The sequence below is a fragment of the Symphalangus syndactylus genome, chromosome 13, assembly GCF_028878055.3.
Source record: "Symphalangus syndactylus isolate Jambi chromosome 13, NHGRI_mSymSyn1-v2.1_pri, whole genome shotgun sequence".
In the NCBI taxonomy this organism is placed as follows: domain Eukaryota; kingdom Metazoa; phylum Chordata; class Mammalia; order Primates; family Hylobatidae; genus Symphalangus; species Symphalangus syndactylus.
In genome coordinates this window covers 27,716,082-27,740,875 of record NC_072435.2, presented here as the reverse complement: position 1 = coordinate 27,740,875, position 24,794 = coordinate 27,716,082, and the positions used below count along the sequence as shown (strand labels likewise).

General features: G+C 55.7%; 1 protein-coding gene across 1 annotated transcript in view; it reads right to left on the bottom strand.

Moving 5' to 3' along the window:
• The window catches only part of LRRC4B (leucine rich repeat containing 4B), a 50,876-nt gene extending 34,941 nt beyond the window's left edge, over positions 1 to 15,935 (bottom strand). Inside the window, exon 1 of the mRNA XM_055239496.2 lies at positions 15,443 to 15,935. The gene's annotated coding sequence lies outside the window, so the exon portion shown is untranslated. The remainder of the gene's footprint in view (positions 1 to 15,442) is intronic.
• Between the last annotated feature and the right edge of the window lie 8,859 nt (positions 15,936 to 24,794).

Genomic DNA, 24,794 nt, shown 5'->3' with positions numbered 1-24,794 from the left:
TCCATCCATCCATCCATCCATCCATCCATCCATCCATCCACCCATCTGTCCATCCATCCGTCCATCCGTCTATCCATCCATCCTTCCATCCATCCATCCATCCATCCATCCATCCATCCATCCACCCATCCATCCTTCCATCTGTCTGTCCAACAAATGTCTAACCAGTCCTTGCTATGTGCCAGACACTGGCCCAGGACACCCACAGGCCACAAAAGGCACCTCTCGAGAGTGGGGCACATTGGTGAGTGCCGAGAGGCCTGGGTTTGAGTCCTGACTCTGCTGCCACTTCCCGTGTAACCTCGGGCCGGTGGCTTCATTCTCCCAAGCTGCAGTTCCCTCCACTGTGAAACAGGGATAATGAGAGTGTCTGCCTCCTAGGGCCGCTGTGGGGATTAAATCGCTAAATCCTCGGTAAAGGGTTCTGTCTTCACAACATATGCGGAATCAGACCCGGGAATCAGAGGATCTTTCTCCCCACGCCCAGGCTCCTTCCCTGACCTGGCTCCCATCTCCCTCTTGAACGATTACAGTGTCCTCCCCTCCAGCCTCCCCATTTCTACCTTCACCCCCACTCCCTGTGCGTTCCCCACGGGCAGCGAGAGGGATCCTGTCAACACCCCATGGACCCTGCCCCGCCCCTGCTCCACAGCCTTCCACAGCTCCCGTTCCACTCAGAGCAGAGGTGAGGACTTCACCGCGGTTTTCAGGCCCTCACTCTCCACCCCAGCTCCTCCTCTGACCTCATCGCTTCCCTCCTCCCCCTGCTCACTCGATGTTTCCAGAACAGGCCGTGCACACCCCGGCCCCAGGGCCTTTGCACCTGCTCTTCCCTCTGCCTGGAATGCTCTTCGTCGGTTGTCTACAGGGCTCTTGCCCTGCTCTCTATCAGGTCTGTGCTCCAATGCTACCTTCTCAGTGAGGCCATCCTGACCGCCCCGCATCAAACAGCACCCCCATCCCTCTCCAGAACCTTCTCTGTTTCGTTTTTCTCCATGACATTTGTCAGCATCTGAGCTTTTATATGGGTCCGTGGGCTTGAATGCAAGTTTCCCGAGGACAGTCGGTTTGTGACTATTTGGTTCCCAGGACCCACAACAGTGCTGGGCACATGGCAGTTGCTCACCACACACTGGGCAGGGATGGATGGGTGTGTTATCGTCACTGTGAGTCTATTTCCCCCACGCTCACACACAGATACCCCCATTCTCCGTTCTGCACACCGAGCCAGGCCGCACTGTAATAGCTGCACAATGCAGGCTCCCAGCCCTGGACACCCTCGGTCCCCAGGTCCCCTTCCATCCCAGGAGGCCTGCTGGCAGAGGCAGCACTTTTTTTTTTTCTTTTTTTTTTTTGAGACAGAGTCTCACCCTGTTGCCCAGGCTGGAGTGAAGCGGCACGATCTCAGCTCACTGCAACCTCTACCTCCTGGGTTCCAGCAATTCTCCTGCCCCAGCCTCCTGAGTAGCTGAGACTACAGGCGCCCACCACCACCCCGGCTAATTTTTGTATTTTAAGTTAGAATCAGGGTTTCACCATGTGGGCCAGGCTGGTCTTGAACTCCTGACCTCCAGTGATCCACCTGCCTTGGCCTCCCAAAGTGCTGGGATGACAGGTGTGGGCCACCGTACCTGACCGAGGAAGCACATCTCACATCAGCTGGACACCAATGTCCCGGGTCACCCTCCCTGCCCTGGGTCACCCTCCATGCCCCAGCACCACCCGGATGGCTAAGTCCTAGATATTACACCTCAGGTTCCAAACAGGAGGTCCCCAGCGCAGCTCTGTGCACCCAGAGGAAAGCTACCACTCTGCCCATACCTCAGATACCACCTGCGTGAGCTACACTCCTGGACACAGCTGCATACTGAGAGGGCACCAGGCACCAGCTGTCCCCAGATAGAGCCCTCTGACCTGGATAACAGGAATGCCAGCTAACCTCATCTCTTCCGCACACACATCTGACTTGCGTGAACTGACTGAGTGACACCACCAAAGGTGGTCACGTCCAACACACATCTGGCACTGACTGGGCACCATTCTGGGAGCTTTACTTGCATAAGCCACCGCAGTTCGCATCAATCCTCTGAGAAAAGACTGCTATTACACCCAGTTCCCAGCTAGCAAAGCTGAGACACACAGAGGTACTGTTAGTTGCCTAATGCGAAACACATGGCTAGGAAGTGGCCCCTCCAAGGTCAGCCTCGCCGGAGTCCAGGGGCCCCAAAGACCCCCAAGTTTGGCCTGACAACAGCAACAATTCCCATGGAGGTTGCCTCTGTGTGTGGGGCAGGGTGCAGGCAAGGCCACAGGCATGCTGAACAGCCATCCTTCCTCAGCCCCTGCAGTCACCCGCACCGCACAGCATATGACATGCCTGACACCCCACCACAGCTTCACGCCCGGCTGGCAGAGGCTCCATGGACTACCCTCTGCCCCCATGCACCCCTAATAGTGATGGGAAGTACTGATTTCATGTGGGTGCCATGCTGTCCGCTCCTCAAGCTGCTGGCTTCTCCCCACGGCCCTGGGAGGAAGGGATGGTTCTTGTGCCCATTGTACAGATTCAGAGGTGAGCGCCACTTGCCAAAGGTTACACAGCCCTCCAGCAGCACAGCCGGCATTGGAACCCCAGGCCTGGAACTTATCCAAGTCACCACGGTTGCTTCTCCTACCCCAGCTGCCCCGAGAGAGGACCCATCACAAGGGTACACCTGTTCTCCTCCCTCACCTGGTGCAAGGAACAAGCCAGAGGTGCAGACACAGAAGGACCCCAAAGAGGAGAAGTAGGAGGGGCAGAGAGTGGCAGAGTCACAGGGAGACAAACAGGCACACAAAGGGGCCTGAAAGGGCAGGAGGACAGGAGGCTCCGGGATGGAGCTGAGATCCAGGGGAAGGCAGAGGCTGGGAGGGCCCAGGCACTCGAGGCATGAAGCTGAGTCCTCACTGGCTTCGCCATCCTCCCCAGCCCCAGCTCTGAGAGATCTTGGGCACTGTGCCTGGGAGGATTCAGGCAGATGGCAGATCGGAAACTCGGGGACCCAGGGGAGGCGGGGTGAGGAGAAATGGGAGGCAGGGAACGTTCCTGTCAGGCGCACTCATTTTTTGGGGTGGGAGTGGGGGGGGTAAATTCAGACGGCCAGAGGGAAGATGGGAAATTGACTACCATTGCAGCAAGAGGCCTGGAGGTTAGAGCTAGAGAAGAACTTCCCCACTGCGAGGGACTGGGGCAGAAGTGGAGCCTGGAGCCCAGAGGGTGGAGAGGGATCGAAGCCGGGGAGGGATGAGCCTTTCTGTCCCTGGAAGCCTGTCCTATGGGAGAGACTTGGGTTCGGGGGAGGGGACAGGCAGCGCTGGCGTTCTGAGCCAATCCATGTCCTGAATGCTTTCAAAATAAAAGCAGCCCCACAGCCCCAAGAATTGTCAGGCTTCTATGTTTGGAGGTAGAAGAACCTTAGGGAAAGGGCAGTCCAGGCCCCCCAGGAGCTGCTGATGAGGAAGCGGGACTAGGGGCTTGGCTCAGCTCACGAGTTTCCCGGGCCACTGGCCACTGGGCAGCAGGACCAACAGGCGGCCAGTGCAGTGGGGGTGCAGTCGGGGTGGGAGTGAGGTGCAGCGGGTGGGGGTGAGGTGGTGACTCGCTTGGAGAGGGGCTGTCCTTTCCCATGCAGCCACGCCGGTCTCCCCCAGGCTCCTCCCACCCACCAGGCGCCTCCCACCCAGGCTCTTCCCATCCACACCAGGCCCATTCCCCTGAGGGGACTTTGCCCCTGCTGTGCCCTCGGCCAGCCGGGGGTGTTCTTCCTGGGGTCGGGGTGGGGGGGCTCTGCATTCCCACAACACCTCCAGGAGGTCTTCTTGGAGCTCCCCCTACCATCTCTATCCCTTGCACTTCCTTTTCTTCACAGCTCGTGTCACGGCCACCCAGCACCTGATGCTTGGTGATTTGTTCCTGCGTTCATTGCCTGCCTTCCTGCTAAGAGGGGAGCTCCTGAGGGCTTTGCCGGGGCGTTCACGGCTGCATCCTCAGGGCCTGCCACAGCGCTGGCCCCTCCGAGCCTCAGTATTTGCTGCAGGAATGAGCAAGCCAGCGCCCCCACCGGCAGTTCCTCTGCTGGCACCCGAGGCAAGGAGGCCTGTGTCTCTAGGGAGGCAAGTGTGGGGGTGGGGGAGCCGTCCGAGGGCTAAGTGAGAGGGTGGGCACAGGGTGGGCCCCGGAACGTCCAGGAGGGAAGCCGGGAGGCAGGAATGTTGAGCTGTTACAGAGGCCGTGGCAATGGGCCGGGGGCGGGGGGGGCCCTCCTTCCTCCCACATCCGGCTATGACAACAGAGGGGCAGGCTCAGCTCTGGTGGGTGAACCACCCCTGAGTGGACTGGAGCGGGGCGGCTGGAGGCCAGGGAGGAGCTGCGCCAGGGGTCCGGGGGTAGAGGATGAGGCCGCGGCTGGAGCCACGGGAATGGAGAGAAGGGAAAGAGTGAACAGATAAAGCAAATTTGTAAAAGTGGCAGAAGCTGGAGGCGGTGTAGGAGGTGAGGGAGAGGGCGGAGCCAGGCTCTTCTTATAGATCTGGGGTCAAATTCCAAAAGCCGGAAGAGGATGTGGGGTGGGAAGCAGTTACGGGGAGAAGGGAATGCAAAGGTCCCTGCCACAGGCCCCCCAGCCCCAATCTCCACTCACAGGCGGTGCCTCGCTCTGGTCACACCCATAGGGCAGCAGGGGAGCTGGGGACACACCACCCACCCGGCTCCCGTCCAGTCCCTGGCTGTGCCACCTTGGGCCAGCTGCAGCCTCTCTGATGATACTGCACGGGGCTGTGGCAAGGGGGCCCAAGTAGGGCCTGGCACACAGCAAGTGACCAACAAGTGACATATAGGACTCCGAGCCTGGCCGGAAGCCGGGAAAAGGAGAAACGTCTGCTCCGACCCCCTGGTGCTGCCAATTTGCTGCTAGGAACAGTACTCTGCAGTCACTCAGTTTCCTCATCGGAGAAATGGGAATTAACAGCAGGTTTCAGAAGACAGAGGGCTGGGAGGGCAGGGTAGGGGGCGGTGAGGACCCAGGAAGGGCTGAGGTGAGCTATTTACCAGCCAGTGGAGGACTACAGTTGACCCTTGAAGGACAGGGGTTTGAACCATGCGGTTCGCTTATATGTGGACTTTCTCCTGCCTCTGCCACTCCTGAGACAGCAAGACAACCGCCCCCTCCTCCTGCTCACAGCCCACTCAACGTGAAGACAATCAGGGGAGCCCGTTACGATGATACACTCCAGTTAGTGGCTAGTAAATGTATTTTCTCTTCCTTAGCATTTTCTCAATAACATTTTCTTTTCTCTAGCTCACTTTATTGTCAGAATTCAGGATAGAATACATTTAACATGAATGTGTTAACTGTTTATGTTATTGGTAGAGTGTCCAATCAACAGGACACTATTAGTAGTTAAGTTTTAGGGGAGTCAAAAGTTAAATGCAGATTTTCAACTGCACACGGGGCTGGCACCCCTAGCCCCCAAGTTGGTCAGGGGTCAACTGTATACATACACACACACACACACACATATACACACACATACATACATACACACACACATCACACACACATACATATACACACACATACATACATACACACATACATACACACACATCACACACACACAGATATATATACACACACACATACACATACATATACATACATATACACACATATACATACACATCACACACACATACATATATACACACACATACATACACACACACATCACACAAATTTCTGCTGGAGTGCAGTGGCGTGATCTCAGCTCACTGCAGCCTCCACCTCCCAGGCCCAGGTGATCCTCCCACCTCAGCCTCCTGAGTAGCCGACTACAGGTGTGGACCACTACACCTGGCTAATTTTTTTGTATTTTTGTAGAGATAGGCTTTTGCCATGTTGCCCAGGCCGGCCTCAAACTCTCGGGCTCAAACAATCCTCCTGCCTCAGCCTCCCAAAGTGCTGGATTAGAAGCGTGAGCCACGGCACCCGGCTGTATTTCAATATTTCAATGCATCACCATCAAATAGACTCTCTGCAATGATGCAAATGTTCTCTCCGTGCCGTCCAGCACTAGCGGCCACCGGCCACATGAGGCTACGGAGCACATGACATATGTCGAGAATGAACAGGGACTGAATTCTTCATTCGACTTGATGTGACTGTTGGTGCTCACGCATGGCAGTGGCTGTGGCAGCTACTATGTTGGACAGCATGGATCTAACCACTGATCCTGCTTGGAACTGCTTCTGCCTGAGTCCCTGAAGTGCCGCTCCATCTGCTCCTTGGCCCTGCCCAGCTACCTCACAGGACTCTTATAGGACCCATGGAGAAGCCAGGGAGATCATAGCCGGAGAAACGGAACGTTACGGAGAGTGTGAGGCCCGAGCACCTGGCCAGCGCTGCCTTGGTTACCTGTGCCAGGCCTGCGCTGCGGGAGCTGCCTGCAAGAGTTTATTCAGTCCCCGCGAGGGGCCCATGGCGAGAGCTGCTGCTGCCCATTTTACAGAAGGGCACACAGAGGCACGGTGAGGTCACTGCTATACACATGGATAGCCAGATTTGGGTAGGCTCTGAGATAAAAACTGAACTTAAAAAAAAAAAGAAAAGAAAAGAAAAAGAAAAGAGGGCCGGGTGCAGTGGCTCACGCCTGTAATCCCAGCACTTTGTGAGGCCAAGGTGGGCGGATTACCTGAGGTCAGGAGTTTGAGACCAGCCTGACCAACATGGTGAAATTCCACCTCTACTAAAAATACAAAATTAGCCGTGCCTGGTGGCGGGCGCCCGTAATCCCAGCTACTGGGGAGGCTGAGAAAGGGGAATTACTTGAACCTAGGAGGCAGAGGTTGCAGTGAGCTGAGATGGCGCCACTGCACTCCAACCTGGGCAACAGAGCGAGACTCCATCTGAAAAAAAGGAAAGAAAAAAAACTGAACTTCCAGGTCCCTGGACTGTGATTCTGTGCTGGGATGGGGCGGCTGAACACTCCTGAACTGAATTCACCCCAGAAGAGAACTGGACCCTGGCCTGGCATTGGCGGTTTTTACAACAGTATTTGTCGCCAAGGCTCAGGCAGTGGGGCTGAGAGTGAGTTTGCAGGTGGGGAGGGGCGTGGCCCCAGCCAGCTCCACTCACAGGGGTCCTGCCTAGGAAGGACGCTGATCCGATCTGTTTTCTCTCACAGGGTTGTGCATAGTTATTTTGTTTACAACAAAAGGGTGCTACTAAAAGTCATAAAAAGCTGAAAACTATGTGAACTGGAACAACGCTTCTCAGACATGAATGTGTGTCCAGCTGCCTGGGAATCTTATTAAGAGGCAGATTCTGGCCGGGCGCAGTGGCTCACGCCTGTAATCCCAGCACTGTGGGAGGCTGAGGCGGGCGGATCACTTGAGGTGAGGAGTTTTGAGACCAGCCTGACCAACACGGTGAAACCCTGTCTCTAATAAAAATACAAAAATTAGCTGGGCGTGGAGGCATCTTGGGAGGCTGAGGCAGGAGAATCACTTGAACCCGGGAGGCGGAGGTTGCAGTGAGCCGAGATCACACCACTGCACTCCAGCCTCGATGACAGAGTGAGACTCTGTCTCAAAATAACAATAATAATAACAAAAAACCGCAGATTCTGCATCGCCATATCTAGGGTGAGGCTGTCATTCTGTTTCCCAGGGGATGCAGGTTTCACAGCAAGGGGTTGAAGAGTCTCTAAGTGCCCATCTCACTCCTATATTCCATTTCGGGATGAGGAATGAAGCCCCCTCCTCTCCTCTCTGGAGCTCTGTGTAGGGGTGTGGCTCAAGGCGGGCCTTGGAATCAACTAGACCTGGGTTTGAACCTCAGCTGCCACAGTTACCAGCCATGTTGGCTTGCAAAGGGAACTTCACCCCTCAGGGCCTCAGTCTGCTCACCTGTAGGTGGGGAAGGTCTGATATCTGTGATGAGTTTAGGGAAATGCCTGGGGCATAAAAGGAAAGTGCTCAGTGAACTTATTCCAGGATCCAGAAGACCCTCCTTCTCCTCGTCTACCTCATCACACCGTCCTGTGAAGAGGAAGGATGGACGGGTGGAAAGAGTGTTGGTGTTGAGGAAAACTCTGGCTGGCCACTTTCTCCCTGTGTCCCCCACCCCAAGCTCCGCCTTGCGGTCTGTGAAGATAATGACACCTATTAATAGCTTGTTGGGGTTCCTGGTGACCATGTACAATGCTTGACACTTAAGTGACAGCTACATTAAAAGTTATCATTTATTCTCGGCTGGGCGCAGTGGCTCACGCCTGTAATCCCAGCACTTTGGGAGGCCGAGATCACTTTAGGTCAGGATCACTTTAGGTCAGGAGTTTGAGACCAGGCCGGCCAACACAGTGAAACCCCCGTCTCTACTAATAATACAAAAAATTAGCCGGTCGAGGTGGCGTGTGCCTGTAATCCCAGCTACTCAAGAGGTTGAGACAGGAGAATTGCTTGAACCTGGGAGGTGGAGGTTGCAGTGAGCCAAGATAGCACCACTGCACTCCAGCCTGGGTGACAGAGCAAGACTCTTAAAAAAACAGAAAAAGTTATTTATTCTTACGGGTCAGAAGAATAAACAGTTTTCCCATTCCATGACTCAGCCCCTTCCCCACCCAACCCCGCCACTTCTCCGCCATTGTAAATCCAGCATTTCTGGCTGGATCGAAACCACTCTTCGTCAAGGAGTGGGGGGCCCATGGGATCACATTTGGGGTCTTTGCCCTTCCTGCAACAAGATCCTACAACCCGAACGTTGGTGAGGGCTGATTCTCTACTGTGAGAATCAGCATGGGGAGTCCTTTCCCTTCTGGTGCTTTAGAGGCATAAACAAGATTGAGAACCTGACAGCCCCTGAGTTACAGGAGCTTCAATGCCTTCAAAAGTCTAATCCTGTTGGCCGTGGTGGCTCATGCCTGTAATCCCAGCACTTTGGGAGGCCAAGGCAAGAGGATCACATGAGCTTAGGAGTTCCAGACCAGCCTGGGCAACATAGTGAGAACCCCCTCTCTATAAAAAATACAAAAATTAGCTGGGTGTGGTGGTGCACGCCTGTAATCCTTGCTACTTAGGAGGCTGAGGCGGGAGGATCGCTTGAGCCCAGGAAGTCAAGGCTGCAGTGAGCTGTGGTTGTGCCACTGCACTTCAGTATGCGTAACAGAGCAACACCCTGTTCTCCCCCAACCCCAAAAGTCTAACCTTCTACGAGTGTATTGTTATTAACAACCTAATTATTGTGATTATTAACAATTTTATGGCCGAGTGCAGTGGCTCCCACCTGTAATCCCAGCACTTTGGGAGACTGAGGCAGGTGGGTCACTTGAGGCCAGGAATTTGAGACGAGCCTAGCCAGCACAGTGAAACGGTGTCTCTACCATAAAATACAAAAAAAAAAAAAAAAAAAAAAAATTATCCAGGTGTGGTGGTGCGTGCTTGTTGTCCCAGCTACTCAGGAGGCTGAGGCAGGAGAATTGCTTGAACCCAGGAGGCAGAGGTTGCAGTGAGCCGAGATCACGCCACTGCACTCCAGCCTGGGCGACAGAGTGAGACCCTGTCTCAAAAGAAAAAAAAAATCGAATTTCCACTTGGAGGGCCCAATGGACCAGTGCATTCTCCTGTCTTGGCCTCAGTTTCCCCCTCTGTAAAGCAATAGTCTCATGGAGGGAAGCGACCTGCAGGGCGGCCCACGCCAGGGTTTGGAGTCCCGGCTCTGCTATTTCTAGGTGTATTATTTTGGGCAAGGGACCGAACCTCTCTGGGCCTCAGTTTCCCCATCTGTCAAACCAGAGGTGATGACCGTGCCTCCTTGCAGGGTTGCCCCAGGAATACATGGAAAAAATCCATATAAGGGGCTGAGCACTGAGCCTGGCTCGTGGCATGCTCTCAACCAGTTAGCTACAACCATGCTCATCTCCAGCTCTGGAGACAGGGTTCGAGGCAAGGGGAGGGCCAAACTCCTCTGTGTTTACCACCTGGGGCTGGCCTCTCAGTGGAGCTGTGGCCGCACAGCCTTCTGACCTTTGTTGTAGTGTTTGAACAAGAGCTCTGGGGCCTAAGCTCAACTCCCTGGGCTGGCGCAGCATCTGGGGGGCACAGTGAGCCTGGGAGTGCCTGGGGCTGCTGCCCCCTCCCGCCCTGCCTCACTCTCTTCCTCCTCTCCATCTAGGATTTTTTTTTTTTTTTTTTTTGGCGATGGAGTTTTGCTCTTGTCATCTAGGCTGGAGTAAAACGGCATGATCTCGGCTCACTGCAACCTCTGCCTCCTGGGTTCAAGCGATTCTCCTGCCTCAGCCCCCTAAGTAGCTGGGATTACAGACTCACACCACCACACCTGGCTAATTTTGTATTTTTGGTAGAGACGGGGTTTCACCATGTTGGCCAGGCTGGTCTCAAACCCCCGACCTCAGGTGATCCACCCGCCTCAGCCTCCCCAAGTGTTGAGGTTACAGGCGTGAGCCACTGTGCCTGGCCTGTCTCTGTCTAGGTCTCTCAACCTCCCACCGGGATCCCAGATACTACCAGACACCCCCCATTCTCACTCTCAGCAGCCCTCCTGGGGAACCAGCAGTCCCCTGGGCTCCTGCCTGCCTCCTGCGGCGAGCCCCCACCAGCCCCTCTCGTGGGTCTCCAAGGCAGCCCCTCCACCTCTGCCTGCCATGACAACAGTTGCGCGTGGGTTTCCAGGCAACAAGGGGCAACCTGCCACTCTTCTTACTCTCCTGCCACTCCCTGTCTGGTGGAGCCAGCCCAGCCTCAGGAACTGGGACTGGAAGGAAAAGGAGGTTCTCCCCAATGGGGACAGAGGGTCTCCAGACTCAGAGTTAATGAGGTTTCCTGTACCCCGCCAGAGAGGACACAAAGACGTGCCCCCTTCACCCAGCAAGGGTGATGGTGGAGGGGCTGCTGCTGGGCTTGAGCACTGCCAGGCACAAAGGGGAGCCCTGTCCTTTGCACCCCTATCTGGAGGTGAGGCCCTCCCTCCTGAAACAGGGTCCACACACCAGGTCCATTAAGGCAGCCCCTGCTCTCCACCTGCTCTGGGGCCAAATGTGCAGCCTGGTGTACGGAGAAGCCTACCCCCTGCCTACGGGCTGTGATGCCACACGCTGGGGACAAGAGTGTGGGGTCTGTGGCCCACCGCAGCCATCAGCCAGCTGAGAAGGACAGGCTGCAACATGGTGGCTTCACGCAACGCTGACTCTCCCACACTGTGAGGGCCTGGCAGTTTCACAGCAGACCCTGGCCGTGGAGAATGGGCGTGTGCTCTGCGCCCTGGCAGTCTTAAGAACCACTTTTCCCAGAGAAGGACAAGAGTCTTCCTGCTCTTGGCAAGGGAGAGGCCATTTAAGTGGAAACAGGGCCCAGTCAAAGTGAGGCTTGGAGTTAGGGCAAACTGATGGGGAGATGAAGGGAGGGGCAGAGAGAGGACCCGGCAAGGGAAACCAAGGGAAGGAGAGTGGAGAGGGTGACCGGGCACAAAGAGACGGAGCAGAGAGGAAGAGGAGCCAGGAGCAGAGGTTGCAAACTCCTCTGTCTACAGAGCCCAGCAGGGAAGATGATCACGATGCTGGTTAGAGAGGAGAGTGGGGCGTGGTGGCCCGGAGCACCTGAGCACAACCCACAGTTATGCAGGGGGGAGACGATTCCAAAAGCTGACAGTCTAGATTTTTATGCGAAATCTCTAATTTAAAAAATGTTGGCAACAAATTAAACATGTTGAAAGCACTGGGGGAAAATAACCCTCTTGGGCCGCCCGGAGGACCCCAGTGTAAGTGAGTCCTCAGGGATGTGGGGAGAGGGAGCCACGGGGAAGGAGCAGGGGAGGCGGGGAGGCAGACAGGCTGGCAGGAACAGCAGCAGAGGTGAGGGCGAGTGACACAGAGGGACAAAGAAGAGAGGCACAGAGAGCGGCATCGAGCAGAGACAGAAATAGGCAGGTTTCACAGCAGATGGGGTGGGAGAGGGAAACACCGATGAATGAGTCCACAGACTAGACGGATGGGCCAGGCCAGCAAGACACTGGGGGCTGGGAGGGTGAAGGGTCAGTCCCAGGGAAGATGAGGGGAGATGGAGAGGCAAGATGGCTTGACAGAGACAGGAGGTCCAGGTGACACCTTGAGACAGATGCCCGGCCAGAGAGAGTGGGGTGGGAAGGGATGGGATGTAGGGAGAGGATGGAGAGAGAGAGCCGGTGTGAGCTACACAGCAGGTGTCCTAGCAGGTGAGACAGGTGATTGAGGGGGTGGGGCTGGCAAGAAAGCAGGGCCGGGGTTCCGGAAGGGACTGAGGACTCAGCGGCCACCACCCCCCAATCCCCAACCCACAGCACCTCTGCCATAAGATCGGCCTCTCCGCCTGGGCCCTGAGGCTGTGTATGTGGGCACACGTGTGCACGGGCTCTGCTTGTGAGAGGTGCCAGTGCCCTCTGATACCTGATGTCTTAATTCTGCTGACCTCTTGGACGGCGAGGAGGTCCTTGAGGAGCCACGTGGTGAGAGGAACACTCTCTGGGCTGTCTCTGAGTGGGATTAAGGGTGACTGCTGGAGCCCGATGGGGCTGGCCCTCCCTGCAGTGCACACACGTGCCCCCCATGCTGGCACTAGGTTTGGTGTGTGTGCGGCTCTGTGACTGTCTTAGCGGCACCTGGGGCTGCCTCTCTGTAGCTCTGGGGCCACCTCCTTGCCTTTTGCCTTGTGTCTGTCCCTGAGCGTGAGGCCATGAGGCCATGAGGCCACAGGACCACAAGGCAAGGGCCTCCTGCCTTTGTCTCTCCCTCCAGGTCTGTGTACGAAGGACTGTATGTGTCTCTGTGTGACACACGACTACAGGTCTGGGGACTGCTCCCTGTCTCTCCTGACCACTGGCTGACTGAGTGTGGGGGCTGCGTCTGCAACTGGGCCTCTCCGGTTCCACGTCGGGGTCTCTGGCTGCCAGTGAATGACTGTGTGCTCGTGTGTGTGTGTGTGTGTGTGTGTGTGTGTACCTGCCAGGGGAATCAATCTTTGCCTCCACGTGCCCCGTGTCTTCCTCACACGCTCCCACTCTGTCGCTGACTTGGGGTCCCTCTGACAAGTCAGAAGCGTCCTCTAATCCCCCAGAGCTCTGGTGGCCAGTGTCCCCTGCTCCCTGCTGGCCCCGGCAGGCACCCCGTGGGTCTGTCCCACCCTCCCTGAGTCTGTGGCTCCCTGCGTCTCTGCCTCACCCGCGTGTCTGCTCTCTGGGTGGGAGTGGCATGTGTCCCCGGCTCCCCGACTCTTTCTTTCGGAAATCAAGTGAGTAACTCCGTGACTCCGTGCTGATGCCCTAATTGCCTGTATGTCTGTTTCGGAGGCTGGGTCCCTTCTCTCCCTCTGTGCCTCCCTCCCTGGCTTCCACCCTTCCCTTCCTTGTATCTCTCTCCCCGCCTTTCGGCGGCTTCACTCTCTGTCCCTGCTTTCTCTGTGCGCTTTTGGACAATCCGGTGGCCAGGAGGAGAGGAGCCCCAGGGAGGAGGAGGAGGAGGAGGAGGAGGAGGAGCAGGAGGAGGAAGGTGGGAAGGGGAAGTGGAGGCTGCGGAACGGCAGGTTAGAAGGCGAAGGCTGCGGAAGATGCTACAGGAAGAGGGACGTGCGGTCCTGGCCGCGGTCCGGGGGTGGGGGGCGGGAGTTTTCAGGCTCCTGGACCAGGAGGGAAGCCGGCTCCGGCTACTCCCAGCTGCCTGGAGCCCGAGTTCCTGTCTGGCGGCTGCGCGGCCGGGACTTGGGATGTGAGGCGCATAGCAATGGGGCGCTGCGGAGGCGCCACTGCAGCTCCCAGCTGGAGAGGGGGGCGGGGAGGGGGCCGAGGGGCAGCCCCGAGGCTCCCTTTCCCCTCCCCCTTCCCAGCTGGGCTCTCCCCAGGGGAATTCCCCACCCCGAGAGAAAGTCACCAGAGGCTGCGGGGAGGGGGCAGGGAGGAGGGGAGGGCGCCTAGGAGGAGAGCAGAGGTGAGGAGGTCTGGGGAATGAGATGGGGGTGCAGAGAGGAGGCGAAGGGGTGGAGGGATGGGCAAGAGGCCATCCTGGTCTCTGGAGACTGGGAGTCCTGGAGAGAGACTGGCTGGGCCCCTGGCAGGACAGGACCCCAGGGAGGCAGGAGCATAGAGATGGGGGGAACCCTGAGAGCCCGGGATTGATGGTGAGTTGGAAGGAGAGGTTCCCAAAAGGAGAGAGCTAGGATTGCGGGGGGTCTGAGATTGGGGAGTACTATGGGGTGAGGAGACAACGATGGAGGGGGTCTCTGGGTGAAGAAAGGTCATAGAAGGAGGTTTCAGAGTGATGGGCTAAGGAGAAGGCGACTGGGGGTGTTGGGGAGAAAGGGGAGAGGCTGGGGTGCAAGGCCCAAAGAGGGGCGGGGAGGGAGTGGGAGGAGGGAGCTGGAGGAGAGGGCGGCTGAAGTGAGGGTCTCCTGGACAGAGGGTCTGGAGAGGCATATCTGGGGGATTGTCAGAGATGGGGGTTAGAGAATCCTGAGGAGCAGGTGCCGTGTCTTAGAAGGTCCTAGAAGAGCAGGTGTGAGGGTCGGAAGCCTGGGGAGGAGGCAGCAAATGGGGGGCGGGGGTCTCCAGGAGGAGAGGTTTCCAGGAGGGGAGGGCGGAGGGAGGTGGGAGAGGCAGTGGTCCTGGAGAGACACGTGCCCAAGGATAGAAGGCCCCAAAGCCTAGTGGGGTCAGGGAACGGGGGTCTTGGAGAGAGGGAGGGGCAGGGGTCCGAGCCGCCCACCGGGAGAGGCGGGGTGACCCCAGAGGCAGAAGGGCTGAAGACTGGGGAGGGGGTTGTCTCACTCCCCAATCACCCCCTCCGTCTTTCCCATTTTCACTTCCCAAACTCCCCGGTTCTCCCCGGTTGCCACGGCAACCGCTCTTGCCAGGCGCGGTCACCAAGGAAACCCCGTGCCCGCCTCTCCCCCCTCCCCATCACTGGCGTGCCCCCCCCACCCCAAGCAGCAGCGGTGTGGAGGGTGGGAGGGGCCATGGGGAGAGGAAGAACCCGGACTCCCGCCCCAGAAAGGGGGGCCCGGACCTACGCCCGGAGAGACCTACGCCCGGAGAGCCCCCCACCCTAAGCCTACTTCCTCAGCCCCACAGCTGGATACGCAGCGACCGCCGGACGCACCCCCCACACCCTGTCCCCAGGCAGCGGCGACAACCCTCCCCCCCCCCCACAGCACAGAACTCGCCCGGCCCGGAGAACCCCCACCCAGTCGCCTCCCCCACCGGCTTGTGCCTCCCATTAGGCCCCGCCCCCTGTCCTCTGCCATCCCCCCCAACCCGGAGGAGGCCTAAGACCACTGTCCCCCAATTAGAGAATGGCCCCCCACCCACCTCCCGCGGTTCCGCCTCCGGCCCCCGCCCCCGACCCGTGCCCCTTGGCGGCTACTCACAGCGAGGAGAGGGGTTCCTTCCGGGGGGCAGCATGCCCGGCCCGTGGGGGGAGGACCCCCCCAATGAGGCTCAGGAATTTGGGGTGCAAGGCCCGCTGCGGGGAGGCGCGGGGGGCGGGGCTGCGGCCGGGCCTGGAGCCTCTCGCGCTCTCCCCCCTCCCCGGCTCCTGGGTGGGGAGGGGGCTTCCGCAGCGGCGGCGGTGGGGCTGGGGGGGCCGCTCTGCCTCCTCGCCTCGCGCCCGCCTGCCGTCCGGCCCGGCGCCCTCGCCCGCCGCCTGCCTTCCTTCTTGCCTTCCTTTCTTTCCTTCTTTCTCTCCTGGCTTCCTTCCTTCCAGCCTTCCTTCCTTCCTTCCTCCCTCCTCGGGCCCGCCGGCGCCGCTCTCCCCCCACCCCACCCCCCCCCAGGCCCCGGCCCCGGCCCCGGCCCCCGCCTCGGACGGTGCGGCAGCGACCGAGAGCAGCCGAGAGCGGCGGAGACGGGAGCGGAATACTGATGATGGTGGGAGCCGGCGGGCGGAGGGAGGGAGCAGGGAGGGAGGCCCGGGAGGAGAGGAGGGGGGAGAGAGGGAGGGGAGGGAGGGCAGCGTGGAGAGGGAGGAAGGAAAGAGGGGGGAAGAACCAGAGAGGATGGGAGAGGGAGGGAAGAAAGGAGAGGGAGACGGGAGGGAAGGGGAAAGGGGGAGGAAAGAAGAGGGAAGGGGAGGAAAGAAGGAAGGAAGTGGGAAGGGGGTGGAAGAAAGAAGAGGGGGAGAAAAAGGGGAGGGAGCAGGGGAGAGAGGAGGGACAGGGGAGAGGGTGTGGGAGGGGAGGGGGTGACTCCTACAATAAGGTCCTGGATGAAGGGGAGGGGAGGGCGGGGGAGCAGGGGGAGTGGGTAGAGGAAGAGGAAAGGAGGGAGAGGAGGAGTGGAGGGAGAGATGGGTAGAGAGATGGGCAGGAGAGGCCCAGGGGCAGGGAAGTGAGGGGAAAGAGGAGGTAGGGAAGGCCTAACTTTCGAGGGCTGCAGGGGACAGAGGGGCCTGGAGGGCGGCGGGGGCTGTGGGGAGAAGAATGGGGGGGTGCGGCGTGTGTTGTCAGGAGGAGCAGGGGAAGCTGGCAGGACCCGGAAGAGGCAGGAGGATGTAACTTGGACAGAGCTGAGAGGATGGAAGAGGGAGGGAAGGACCCGTCGGGGGGAGGGGGGAGGAGAGAGATCTCGAGGAGCGGGGGAGAGGAGAGAAGCTGGGGAGCTGGAGCTTTGAGGGCCCAAGACTGGGTGGCAAGACCCCGGGGAGTAGACAGAGTAGGGGAGGGGACAGAGGGCCTTTCTTGAACCCCGCTGTATGCCCGCTTCGTCAGCCCCTCCACCTCATGAAGAGAAGAACCTTCAAACCCATTTTCCAGAAGAGACCATTGCGGCTCTTGGAGGAGCCAGGATGGGGTTTGAATGCAGTCCTGGGCTGGGGGTACCCTGAGGGAGATAGAGAATAGGTCAGTTCCTAGCTTTCGTCCCTCGTCCAGACCTGGCAGGTGGAGGCGCCTGGGAGGGGCAGAGGGCACAGCCTGCAGCCTCCCTACTCACTCTCCTCTCACCTCCCCCAGGTGTTGGCAGCCGGTGCTGGGGACTCATTTAGAGCTGTGAAGCTGAGCTGCATCTTGGGTGCAGGGAGGGGGAGGGTGGATGCAGAGGCCTCTGGGAGGTCACTGTGACCCTCCCCTCTACCTCCCCGGTCCAGTACCCCAAAAGCTTGGGCCCCAAGGAAGGGGGACATCGGGAATCAGGGGCAGAGAAACCCCGAAGGAGAGGTGGCCCCTGTCCAGGACACTGAAGATCCTTCCAGATGTTAAAATTAGCACAGAAGTTTCACCCCTTCCTTGTTATCCCCCAAAACGCTGACTAATAACAGAGGACTCAGGAGAGAGAGAAGAAAGATGAAGGTTCCTTCTTTCAGTGCCCGGGGACCCGGGACAGACTCTCCCTCTTCCCCTTCTCCTTGGAGAGCCCCAGGGAGGGAAAGTGTGGCCGTACCCCCGCAGGCAGAGCCTGGGGAGAGTCGGGGTTGGAAGCTGGAAGGAACGTGGGCCAGACACATCTATAATGAGCCAGGGTTCCTGAGAGAAGCCAGGTCACAGATGGGTTCGGAAGAGGCGGTTTTGGGTGGCCGCTGGTGGGTGCTGAGCCCTGAGAGCTGCCGAGAGGGGAAACTGAGAAGGGGCCGGGCGAGGGCCAGGGAGTGGCAGGTGGCTGTGGCCCTTTGGGTTTCACCTGTCCCTGGGCGCTGCTCAAGTCTAGTTTTCGAGACTGGACCAGTGAATGTGTATGTGCACCAGGGTCCAGCACAGAGTAGGCCAGGACCAATGGTGACACCAGCAAAATAGAATCACATGGTGGCAGCCTGTGGTTCCTGCTGGTCCCCCACAGGCCAGATGCTGTGCCCAGCACCTCACAAGCCTGGCATCGATCCTGCAACCACGAGGTACCAACTCCTAGGGACGGTGCTACCTGGTGGGCACAGGTGAGAGCAGGCCCCTGATGAGCCCCGAGTTAACCCTTTCATTACAAGAGGGTCTCGGCCGGGCATGGTGGCTCGTACCTGTAATCCCAGCACTTTGGGAGGCCGAGGCGAGCGGATCACTTGAGGTCGGGAGTTCGAGACCAGCCTGGCCAACATGGTGAAACCCCGTCTCTACCAAAAATACAAAAATTAGCCAGGCATGATGGTGCGCGCCTGTAATCCCAGCTACTCAGGAGGCTAAGGCATGAGAATCACTTGAACCCGGGAGGTGGAGGTTGCAGTGAACCAATATCACATTATTGCACTGCAGCCTGGGTGACAGAGCGAAACTCAGTCTCAGAAAACAAACAAACAAACAAACCAAGAGGGTCTCAGGTGAGAGGCCAAGCTGTGTCAGGTGGGGCGGTTAGAGAAGCGGGGAAGTATTCCAGTATTTTAACAACCAGCGAACCCTCTCGGTCCACGCAGCCTAGGTCTCAGCCCTTCCTGGAGGGTATGACTGCCCCTGTTTTACTGAAGGAGAAATGATTTGCCATCAACCCCCAGAGCTCATCAACAGCCTTCAGCACCGGGCGCTGTTCAGCCCAGCTTTTTTTTGTATTTTATTAGAGATGGGGTTTCACCATGTTGCCCAGGGTGTCTTGAATTCCTGCGCTCAGTCAATCCACCCGCATCAGCCTCCCAAAGTGCTATGATTACAACCATGAGCCACCACGCTCAGCCACATTAGTGGCTTTATAACAGAGGTTTGGCCAGGCACAGTGGCTCAGATCCATAATCCCAGCAATTTGGGAGGCCGAGGTGGGAGGATCACTTGAGCCCAAGAGTTTGAGAGCAGTCTGGATAATATGGCAAAACCCATAAAAATACAAAAAATTAGCCAGTATAGTGGCATGTGCCTGTAGTCCCAGCTACTCAAGAGGCTGAGATGGGAGGATCGCTTGAACCTGGGAGTTGCTGGTTCCAGTGGGCTGAGATTTCACCACTGCACTCCAGCCTAGGGGACAGAGTGAGATCCTGTGTCAAACAACAACAACACAACAACAACAAAAAAACTCAGAAGTTTGAGTGAGCTGTATTCCCTTTTGCTATGTGGAGACGCAGCAAGAAGGCACCATCAATGAGGAACAGCTCTTCCCCAGACACTGAATCTTCTGGCGCCTTGATCTTGGAATTCCCAGCCTTCAGAACCGTGAGAGAAAATTCCCATTGTTTATAAATTACCCAATCTAGGCTGGGCGTGGTTGTTCGCACCTGTAATCCCAGCAGTTTGGGAGGCCAAGGTAGGCGGATCAGTTGAGGTCAGGAGTTCAAGACCGGCCTGGCTAACATGATGAAACCCTGTCCATCTCTACTAAAAATACAAAAATTGTCTGGGCATGGTGGCGGGTGCCTGTAATCCTAGCTACTCAGGAGGCTGAGGCGGGAGAACTGCTTGAGCCCAGGAGGTATGGAGGTTGCAGTGAGCCAAGATTGTGCCACTGCACTCCAGCCTGAGTGACAGAGCAAAACTCTGTCTCAAAATAAATAAATAAATAAATAAAATTACCCAATCTAAGGTATTTTTCTGTAGCAGCCCCAGTGGACGAAGACACTGTGCCTCTAATCCAAACCCCAACCCTCACTGTTAGGAGAGATGAGTGGCCACTGAAACAGAAGCAAAGAGCTGGGTGCTCCATCCTCACAGCAGGGTAACATCCCTATTGCCCGTTTGTCTGGTTTCCAGAACGTCTGTATTTGTCCTGAGTCAGTGTGACAGGCTACGTTTCCTGAAGACGGCCGTAATCATCGCCCCGTCCCTCAGGCTCTTCTTACGACGAGACTGACACTTTCCCCTGTCTCATCCCATCAAAGTGCTGATTGGCAGTGAGGTATACCCTTGACAAATAAAAGCCCTTGAAACTGGGAGGGCTTTTGTGACTTTTTCAACCAATGGCCTGTGGCCGCCAAAAAGATGTAGCTTCTGCTTTATTTGCTAAAATAGTAACTCCAGCCTTTGGCAGCTCTATGAGCTGACTGACTGCCCTGAAGTGGTTATACTGTGAGGTGGCTCAGACTAACCTGATATAGTTGGGTATTTTTTTATTTTTTTTATTTTTTGAGGCAGGGTCTCACTCCATCACCCAGGCTGGAGTACAGTGAGGCAATCATGGCCTACCACAGCCTTGACCCAAGGGGTTCAAGTGATCCTCTCACCTAAGTCTCCCAAGTAGCTGGGACTATAGGTATGTGCCACCACACATGCCTAATTTTTAAGCTTTTTGTAGAGATGGGGTCTCACTATGTTGCCCAGGCTGGTCTCAAATTCCTGGGCTCAAGCTGTCCTCCTGCCTTGGCCACTCCAAGTGCTGGCATTACAGGCATGAGCCACACCTGGCCAAGTTTAGATACTTGTCCCTTCCAAATCTCATTTAGAAATGTGATCCCCAATGGTGGAGGTGGGGCCTGGGGGGAGGTGTCTGGGTCCCAGAGGCAGACCCCCTCATGAATGTCTTGGTGCCATTCCTGCAGCGATGAATGCGTTCTTGCTCTGTTAGTTCACTGAGATCTAGTTGTTAAAAAGGGCCTGGCGCCTCCCTCCTCACTGTCTTTTTTGCTCCTTCTCTCACCATGTGACATGCCAGTTTCCCCTCCCCTTTCACCCTCTTCTGTGATTGAAAGCTTCCTGGCCGGGTGCAGTGGTTCACGCCTGTAATCCCAGCACTTTGGGAGGCTGAGGTGGGAGGATCGCCTGAGGTCAGGAGCTGGAGACCAGCCTGGCCAACATGGCAAAATCCCATCTCTACTAAAAACACAAAAATTAGCCAGGCATGGTGGTATGCACCGGTAGTTCCAGCTACTCGGGAGGCTGAGGCAGGAGAATTGCTTGAATCCAGGAGGTGGAGGTTGCAGTGAGCCAAGATCGCACCACTGCACTCCAGCCTGGATGACAGAGCAAGACTCCGTCTTGGGAAAAAACAAAAACAAAAACAGAGCATCACTTACGAAGTTTTCTTGCTAAGAGCATTTAAAGTAAATCTAATTAAGCCCCAAGACCTATGGTTCCCAAACTAGATGCCAAGACACCCTGGGGGGACTACAGCAAATTCATAGCAGGCCACAGCAGTGCTATGCTGGCAAATGTTTGCCAACTGGTTCTCAACATTCGGTAGAGAAAAGATGTACTTTTTTTGCTTCCGTTTGGAAAGCCAGCACTCGCTGGCTCCAGCACACAACTGGTTACAGGATCTTTAAATTTTTCAAGTGAAACACACTGATGGTTGACATCTCTCAGACACCACCATGACCTCATGGCTTGGGACAGTCCACAGTTTCAACATTAGATTATGCTACATTTGGGGGATGATATTATCTCTGTAAAGCTGAGTTTTTGGCAGTTCCGTGATTAAAAGCAAGCACTACATGTTTGTGGAACAGGAAAGGCGGGTGGTGGTGTACAATCTGATTCCAAAGTGTGATAGGTTATACAGTGCCCAACAGGTGCATATGCCCTACACAAAAAATCAGTGCCATTTAAGACTGAAATAAAGGCCGGGCACTGTGGCTCATGCGTATAATCCCAGCACTTTGGGAGGCCAAGGGGGGCAGATCATTTGAGACCAGGAGTTCGAGGCAAGCCTGGCCAACATGGCAAAACCTGTTGGTGAAACCCCGTCTCTACTAAAAATACAAAAAGTAGCCAGGAGTGGTGGCGCACACCTGCAGCCTCAGCTACTCTGGTGCCTGAAGCAGGAGGATCACTTGGACCCCAGAGGTGGAGGTTACAGTGAGCTGAGATCGCACCACTGCACTCCAGGCTGGGTGACAAAGCAAGACTCTGTATCAATTAAAAAAAAAAAAAAAGGATGAAATAAAATATTTTTTCTTTCAATTTGTGTGCATTACTTTTTCAACTGGTGCTAAGTTGCTAGAACATAATACTTCTCAAGTTGTATGAACATAACTACTTAATAACGGAACCACCAAGTATTTCTTTCTGGGTCAGGGACACCGTGAGAAAATGACTGAGGTGCTGTGAACTGAGAATGTGGGGGAACCTCTGCACGAGCTCTCATGTCCATCTACAGGAATTAGGAGAGGGAAACAAGCTGGAAGACACTGTGAAGGAACAATCGGGCAAATCCGGAATGTGGGGCATTCTAGGAGACAACCAGCTTGGTCCCTCCAAAAAGTCACCATGATGGGGCAGAGAAACTGGCTGGAGTGGCTGCTCTAAATTAAAATAGATTAAGGAGATATAACCACCACATGAAATGCCTGAGCCTTGCTTGGATCCTGGTTTGCAATATTTCTTTCTTCTTTTTATTTTTGAGATGGGGTCTCACTTTTTTGCTTAAGCTGGAGTGCAGTGGCGCAATCATAGCTCACTGCAGCCTCCAACTCCTGGGCTTAAGTGAGCCTCCTGCTGCAGCCTTCTGAGTAGCGGGGATTACAGGCAGGTGCCACCACACCTGGATACTTTTTTTTTTTTTTTTGAGATGGAGTCTCACTCTGTCACCCAGGCTGGAGTGCAGTGGCATGATCTCAGCTCACTGCAACCTTCACCTTCCAGGCTCAATCCATTCTGCCTCAGCCTCCCAAGTAGCTGAAACTGCAGGCGCACACCACTATGCCTGGGTAATTTTTTTTCTTTTGTATTTTTAGTAGAGATGAGGTTTCACCACGTTGGTCAGGCTGGTCCCAAACTCCTGACCTCAAGTGATCTGCCCACCTCGGCCTCCCAAAGTGCTGTGATTACAAGTGGCAGCTACTGCACCTGGCTAATTTTTAAACTTTTTTTTTTTTTTAGAGATGGAGTCTTGCTTTGTTGCCCAGGTTGGTCTTCAACTCCTGGCCTCACGTGATCCTCCTGCCTTGGCCTCTCAAAGCACTAGGATTATAGATGTGGGCCACTGTGCCCAGCCCATAGTATGTTTTAAAAGTCCTGAAAGACAATCTCTGGACGAGTGGGATAATGTGAATTTGGACTCGATCTTAGAAACACTAGGGAATTAAGTTTACTCTTCTTGGGTGTGATATGATATAATATTGTAGTTATGTAGGAGAATGTTCTTATTCTTTTCTTTCTTTTTTTTTATTTTTTGTTTTTGAGACAACGTCTCACTCTGTTGCCCAGGCGGGCGTGCAGTGGCACTGTCTTGGCTTGGTGTAACCTCTGCCTCCCAGGTTCAAGCCATCTTCTCTTTTCAGCCTCCTGGGTAGCTGGGACTACAGGTGTGCACCACCATGGCTGGCTAATTTTTGTATTTTTTGTAGAGTTTCCTCATGTTTCTCTTCATTGCCCACGCTGGTCTCGAACTCCTGGCCACAAGCGATCTGCCCGTCTCAGCCTCCCAAAGTGCTGGGATTACAGGCATGAGCCACCACGCCTGGCCTAGAATGTTCTTATTTAGGAGATTCCTACGGAAGCATTTGCGTCTGCAACCTCTTCTCAAATCATTCAGCATCTCGAATATTAACAACGATGGAATGAAAGTGGTGGGCATATGGATGCTCAATGCTTTTTTCAACTTTCCGGATATACGACATTTTTCATAAAAAATTTGGGGGAGATTCATCTGAGAGAAGTCACATTTAGGGCAGGTTGTAGCTTGCAATTAACCACTCCCCTCCTGCATAAACGCTTCTCCCTGTCTGCACCAGCATTTAAAATTTCCCCAGTATCTCCCATCTTAAAGGGGAACCACCCCATCATGCCCTCCTCTGACACATCTCCCTGCAGTGACCACCCCCTTCTCTTGTTCTTCTCAGCAAAACTTCACAAAAGCTACCTCTCCTTCTTCATCTCATAGTCCCTCTGCAAACACCAGCTGGGCTGCTGCCTCCCACCCCCGACCAAGCTGTCCTTGTCCAAGGCCACCAATGGCCTCCGCACTGCACATTCAATGGCCACTTCTCTACCCCCATCCCACTCTTCCACTTGGCAGCACTGGCCACAGAACCTCCTGGAAACCAACAAACCTTTTCATGGCTTCAGTGACTTCAAACCCTCCTCACTTTCCTCCTCTTTCACCTGGCTGAGACTTCTAGGACTCGTCTGCCAGTTCCCCTCCTTTGCTTGCTCCCTAAATGTGGGAGGAAAGCCACTGGATCCCAGCCCTCTTTGTTCTCTGTTCTCTACCCCTAGGTGACTCAGTTCTGTAGCTTTAAACCCAGACAGCCGGGCCGGGCGTAGTGGCTCAGGCCTGTAATTCCAGCACTTTAGGAGGCAGAGGCGGGCAGATCACTTGAGGCCAGGAGTTCGAGACCAGTCTGACCAACATGGTGAAACCCTTTCTCTACTAAAAATACAAAAATTAGCCGGGTGTGGTGGTGGGCACCTGTAATCTCAGCTACTTGGGAGGCTGAGGTGGATGGATCACTTGAACCCAGGAGGTGGAGGTTGCAGTGAGCCAACATCGCACCACTGCACTCCAGCCTGGGTGACAGAGTGAGACCCTGTCTCAAAAAAACAAAACAGGCCGGGTGCGGTGGCTCACACCTGTAATCCCAGCACTTTGGGAGGCCGAGGTAGGTGGATCACGAGGTCAGGAGATCAAGACCATGCTGGCTAACGTAGTGAAACCCCGTCTCTACTAAAAATATAAAAATGAGCCGGGTATGGTGGCAGGCACCTGTAATCCCAGCTACTCCGGAGGCTGAGGCAGGAGAATGGTGTGAACCTGGGAGGTGGAGCTTGCAGGGAGCTGAGATCGCGCCACTGCACTTCAGCCTGGTCAACAGAGCAAGACTCTGTCTCCAAAAAACAAAAAACAAACAAATAAACAAAAAAACAAGAAAACCAAAACAAACCAACCAAACAAACAAAAAATCCAGGCAGCTGATGACTTCCCAGTATGGGTGTCCAACTCCGAACT